The sequence below is a fragment of the Archocentrus centrarchus genome, chromosome 20, assembly GCF_007364275.1.
Source record: "Archocentrus centrarchus isolate MPI-CPG fArcCen1 chromosome 20, fArcCen1, whole genome shotgun sequence".
Classification (NCBI taxonomy): domain Eukaryota; kingdom Metazoa; phylum Chordata; class Actinopteri; order Cichliformes; family Cichlidae; genus Archocentrus; species Archocentrus centrarchus.
The window spans coordinates 15827856-15834838 of record NC_044365.1 but is presented as its reverse complement, the minus strand read 5'-3'; positions in this window follow the sequence as shown (position 1 = coordinate 15834838).

The window sequence follows — 6983 nt, the reverse complement described above, 5'->3', positions numbered from 1 at the left end:
AGCTGATCTGCGCAGCACCTCAGGAGCCTGGAGCTGATGCCGTCTGGACCAGCAGCCTTTCGCACCTTGATCTTACGTAGCTCCTTCCTCACATGATGAGTTGAGAGGGACAAGATGGAGGTGGGGGATGGGGGTTGTGAGATGGAGTCCTCAGAAGTGAAGGGGGTGGGTGATGGCTGAGAGCTGAGAGGTGTGAGGTCCCAAGAAGAAGAAAGGTTGGCAGTCATTAAAGATGGTGGGGCTGACAGCAGGGGGGACTGGGCTGGGGGAGGGGTGGGTGGCTGGTCAAACCTGTTAAAGAACTGGTTCAGGTTGTTCACCCACTCTAAGTCTCCCACAACCCTACTTCTGTTACTCCAAAGTTTCACTTATTACCAATGTTGTTATGAGCTCTTTTGGAAAAGGAAAAATTACTTTAAATTGATTCATAGAACGTAGGAACAGCAACTATTGAGGGCAGAATAATCCCTACATTGCTGCGGACTGAGGGCAGTCTACCCCGACGTCCTAGTTTTCAGGAATGCTACTTCTGTTAGTCCAAAGTTTTACTTCCTACCAATGTTGTTGTTATGAGCTGTTTTGGAAAAGGAAAAAAAATTACTGTAAATTGATTTATAGAAAGTAGGAACAGCAACTATCGAGGGCAGAATAATCCCTACGTTGCTGCGGACTGAGGGCAGTGTACCCCGACGTCCTAGTTTTCAGGAATGCTACTTCTGTTACCGTTACTCCAAAGTTTCACTTATTACCAATGTTGTTGTTATGAGCTGTTCTGTAAAAGGAAAAATTACTTTAAATTGGTTTATAGAATGTAGGAACAGCAACTATGGAGGGCAGAATAATCCCTACGTTGCTGCGGACTGAGGGCAGTCTACCCCGACGTCCTAGTTTTCAGGACTGCTACTTCTGTTACTGTTACTCCAAAGTTTCACTTATTACCAATGTTGTTATAAGCTCTTTTGGAAAAGGACAAATTACTGTAAATTGATTCATAGAACAGAGGAACAGCAACTATTGAGGGCAGAATAATCCCTACGTTGCTGCGGACTGAGGGCAGTCTACCCCGACGTCCTAGTGTTCAGGAATGCTACTTCTGTTACTCCAAAGTTTCACTTATTACCAATGTTGTTGTTATGAGCTGTTTTGTAAAAGGAAAACAAATTACTTTAAATTGATTTATAGAATGTAGGAACAGCAACTATCGAGGGCAGAATAATCCCTACGTTGCTGCGGACTGAGGGCAGTCTACCCCGACGTCCTAGTTTTTAGGAATGCTACTTCTGTTACTCCAAAGTTTCACTTATTACCAATGTTGTTATGAGCTGTTGTGTAAAAGGAAAACAAATTACTTTAAATTGATTTATAGAATGTAGGAACAGCAACTATCGAGGGCAGAATAATCCCTACGTTGCTGCGGACTGAGGGCAGTCTACCCCGACGTCCTAGTGTTCAGGAATGCTACTTCTGTTACTCCAAAGTTTCACTTATTACCAATGTTGTTATGAGCTCTTTTGGAAAAGGAAAAATTACTTTAAATTGGTTTATACAATGTAGGAACAGCAACTATGGAGGGCAGAATAATCCCTACGTTGCTGCGGACTGAGGGCAGTCTACCCCGACGTCCTAGTTTTCAGGAATGCTACTTCTGTTAGTCCAAAGTTTTACTTCCTACCAATGTTGTTGTTATGAGCTGTTTTGGAAAAGGAAAAAAAATTACTGTAAATTGATTTATAGAATGTAGGAACAGCAACTATCGAGGGCAGAATAATCCCTACGTTGCTGCGGACTGAGGGCAGTCTACCCCGACGTCCTAATGTTCAGGAATGCTACTTCTGTTACTCCAAAGTTTCACTTATTACCAATGTTGTTGTTATGAGCTGTTTTGTAAAAGGAAAAAAAAATACTTTAAATTGATTTATAGAATGCAGGAACAGCAACTATCGAGGGCAGAATAATCCCTACGTTGCTGCGGACTGAGGGCAGTCTACCCCGACGTCCTAGTTTTCAGGAATGCTACTTCTGTTAGTCCAAAGTTTTACTTCCTACAAATGTTGTTGTTATGAGCTGTTCTGTAAAAGGAAAACAAATTACCTTAAATTGATTTATAGAATGTAGGAACAGCAACTATTAAGGGCAGAATAATCCCTACGTTGCTGCGGACTGAGGGCAGTCTACCCCGACGTCCTAGTGTTCAGGAATGCTACTTCTGTTACTCCAAAGTTTCACTTATTACCAATGTTGTTGTTATGAGCTGTTTTGTAAAAGGAAAAAAAAATTACTTTAAATTGATTTATAGAATGTAGGAACAGCAACTATCGAGGGCAGAATAATCCCTACGTTGCTGCGGACTGAGGGCAGTCTACCCCGACGTCCTAGTTTTCAGGAATGCTACTTCTGTTAGCGTCACTCCAAAGTTTCACTTATTACCAATGTTGTTGTTATGAGCTGTTCTGTAAAGGAAAAATTACTTTAAATTGGTTTATAGAATGTAGGAACAGCAACTATCGAGGGCAGAATAATCCCTACGTTGCTGCGGACTGAGGGCAGTCTACCCCGACGTCCTAGTTTTCAGGAATGCTACTTCTGTTACTGTTACTCCAAAGTTTCACTTATTACCAATGTTGTTATATGGTGTTCAGTAAAATGAAAAATTACTTTAAATTGATTTATAGAATGTAGGAACAGCAACTATCGAGGGCAGAATAATCCCTACATTGCTGCGGACTGAGGGCAGTCTACCCCGACGTCCTAGTGTTCAGGAATGCTATTTTTATATGAGTGATTTTTAAAAAAAAAAAAAAAGGTTGGAAAACCCCTCCAGAGCCGTCACTAAATGCAAGGAGGCACAATCCTATTTGGTGGAGACAGAAAATGGAGCTGTGCTGCGACCTGTGCTGCGGCAAGCTGTCCCACAGTCCACTGATTGACCGGATCAGCTGCAGTCACCCAGTTCCCCAACAGAACCGACCAGAAGCTTTTTACCTGGGGTAAGTTCTGACTCCACACCCAGAAGCCCTGCTCAGGGACAATCGAGCACAGTGGTGGAGGGTTCCAGTCTATGTAAGGGCTCACAGGTTACCTCCAGGGGCATTACTTATTGTTTTTGACATTTTTAGTTTTTAACTTTTAACTTTTAATGTTTTTTTCTTTTTAACTCCTTGCTTTTGAACTTTTCACCTTTTAACTTTATTGTTTAACTTTTTTAACTTACTTTTAAGCACTACATTTTCCTAAGGCAGTATTATTAGAAAGCATTGCATAAATTTTCATTGTTATGCATATGATACTCAGCTTTGTCCATCGATGAAGTCAGATGGCACACATCAGTTAGTTAAACTGCAGGAATATCTTAAAGACATAAAGGCCTGGATGACCTCTAATTTTCTGCTTCTAAATTCAGATATAGTACCATATCACCCCAATAGAGCACTTCTCTCTCAGACTGCTGGCTTACTTGTGATTCCTCGGATACTTAAAAGTAGAATGGGAGGCAGAGCCTTCAGCTTTCAGGCCCCTCTTTTGTGGAACCAGCTCCCAGCTTGATTCGGGAGACAGACACCCTCTCTATTTTTAAGATTAGGCTTAAAACTTTCCTTTATGATAAAGCTTATAGTTAGGGCTGGATCAGGTGACCCTGAACCATCTCTTAGTTATGCTGCTATAGGGCTAGGCTGCTGGGGGGTTCCCATAATGCACTGTTTCTTTTCATTCACCTTATTTACTTTGTTTATATTTCACTCTGCATTTAATCATTAATTAATATTAATCTCTGGCTCTCTTCCACAGCATGTCTTTTGCCCTTCCGTCAGCCCAACCGGTCGCGGCAGATGACTGCCCCTCCCTGAGCCTGGTTCTGCTGGAGGTTTCTTCCTGTTAAAAGGGAGTTTTTCCTTCCCACTGTCGCCAAGTGCTTGCTCATAGGGGGTCGTTTTGACTGTTGGGTTTTCTCTGTATTATTGTAGGGTCTTTACCCACAATATAAAGCGCCTTGAGGCAACTGTTTGTTGTGATTTGGTGCTATACAAATAAAACTGAATTGAATTGAACTGAAAAAAGTAGTGCGATTGAACTGTATTGTTATTTTGTCTTCTTCATATGATAAATAAATACAAACTAAACAAAAAGGTTTCTGTCAGTGTGTACAACAGGAAGAACTAACTCATTTAATTCAGGAGTACAAATAAAAATGCCTGGTCACTCCGCAATCCACAGAGTAGGTCTGGGGGCAATTTCACTGCAACTAATCAAAGCACACTATGTGAATAAACCCCTTCAATGATCTTTAAAACTAATTAGCATCACTGCAACCAATAAAAGTGCAAATACTCATGCATAAGCTGGGATGGAGATAGAACAAATGAAAAGATAAGTTTTGATTGGAATGGCAAAACCAGGAAATAAGCAAAAGCAAAAGCAATTGGGGGGCCAAATAAATTTCCAAAAACAATTCTCCATGGCAAGAACAGCTAGTGGCCCACAGGTGCACTGTGGGGAGATAAATTTACACCATTAAAGGTTTATTAAAAAATACATTTTTTAAAAAATAAATTAAAAAAAAGACATTTAAAAACAATTCTAAACAGTATTAATGCTACACACTAAAATACCTAAAGGGCACAGATCTTAAATTAGGCAATTTATAAATACACAATTTCACAAAACACTTCTCTAAGAAATAAAACCTGAAATCCACCATTATTCATGCCCAGGATTATGCCACTCACATGGAGTGAGGTGTGCACCTGCCTCACTCCTCTGTTCTGATCTCACTCTCGGAAGTGTTTCTACTTGCAGTTGATGGTATATTTACCCCTGGAAGCACTAATTAAAGGCACTGCCCCCTTTTTTCCTTCAGTACCAACTGCCACATTTGTACGAGAGTTTATTCTCCAAGTGTTGCAGGTCAGTGATGATGGATCCACTTCGAAGCTAACAGCAGCATGAACACCAGGGCTAACCGACAGAAAGAGGTCAGGATATCCTCTGCACAGGGTCGGGTTGGGGTTGAAATTCAACCTTGGCCGGGAGCGTGGCCGCGAGAGCTGCAGCGCGAGTGCTGCTGTGTTTAACTGGGTAAAAAAATTCTGATCACCGGCCGGTTCAGCCTGGAAACAACCGGCCATTCGGGAAACCTCCCGACGGCCACCACGCCCCTGCCTCAGAGGCTCACCTCAGTATCACTGACACTGGTCAGCAGAGCTTCACTGACTTGTACTGCACTCCTTTTCCAAAGTTTTCCAGCATCCTCCAGTGTATGGTTATTATAGTTAGTAAAAACGAATGAAATAACGAAAACTGAAATTGAAAAAACAAAATTTAAAAACAGTGTGGATTGATATGAAATCATTTTTCGGCTCAAAAGCCGCAACATAAAGTGGAGACCGATACCACAGTTTTAAGAACAAATGTTTTTTTTTAAATTCTGTATCCAGTGGTAAGCACAGCAAAAACCAAACAAGCAGAAGAGCAACAGTGGTGAGCCCCTCCAAAACTGACCTCATACCTGCCTTTATCCACACCTCATCAGGTGCAAGTAATCAGCAATTAGAGGCAGCACGTGAACTTCTCTCACTGCCACTACAGAGAGTAGGGATTGCAGATGGACATAACAACACACACACACAAGCTATTTTCTTGGGGGTGCTACGGGGGTACTATGACATTTCTAGGGGGAGCTATAGCACCCAGGTGCGGGGGACCTGGCCGGCAGGAGACATCACAATCACAATTCATCACTCACGTGATTGTTGGCAGATCTGTCCCCCATTGGCCTTTATAAAAACAGGCCCGGGTAAGCCCCTGCCTAATAAATAATAACCCAGTAATAAAAATTATTTTTAAATGATTACTATTCCTGTGATGTACCTTGTATGTTATGTTGTATTCATGCTATGCTAATAACCTCAACTAAAGGGAATTCAATTATGAGAAACAAATTGTGAGGCACAAGTTTGACATTGTCTTGCATATATATATATATATATATATATATATATATATATATATATTAGGGGTGGGACTTAACTATATTATATTAATTAGGTGGGACTTTAACGCGTTAATTTCGATTAATTAATTGTGGGGAAATTAACGCGTTAAAAATTTTAACGCATTTTAATCGCACTTTGCACCGTGGAACGTTTCTCAGTGCACGAGTTCCCGGCATACAGATTATATCGACGCACAATGTCCAAATTAGGGGCCGCATCCTGCGAAGGACCCGGCACAGGTCTTTCGCAGCCCACGAACACCACAAAGGCCGGAAGTGAGCGGCTAGCCTTCATATCAGCTGCCGTCACCTCTGCGTAGCTCATGTTGCCTAGCAACCGTGAGTGCGAAGCACAGCTGTGTAAAAGCAGCTGGTTAAACGGAGAACGAACTTTTTCTCCTTTTTGTGGTTTAATTTTAAGTCTTTAATTCAAAATAAGCTGTTAAAACAAGCATAACACATTTCAACATCAAGGAATACAGCTGAGCGAATGATTAATTTCCAACTATAACAAGTGAGACATTAATGTTGAATAAAACTATCCAGTTACGATGCTTAACTTTAATTTCAGGAGTTTGCTTATCACAGGAGCACTTCCACCCTTCATTGGTCTGTGTAGTAGACTGGTGGGAAAATAAACAAAATTTTGAAGTTTAAGCTTATGTATATTGATTCATTCATCAACCAAACTTAAATTAATATTTATCATGTCAAATATTGAAATGCGATTAAAATGCGATTAATTTCGATTAATTAATTACAAAGCTTGTAATTAATTCGATTAATTTTTTTAATCGAGTCCCACCCCTAATATATATATATATATATATATATATATATATATATATATATATATATATATATATATATATATATATATATATATATATATATATATATATATATATATATATATATATATATATATATATATATAATATATATATATTAATATATATATATGTATATGTATATATATATATTAATATATATA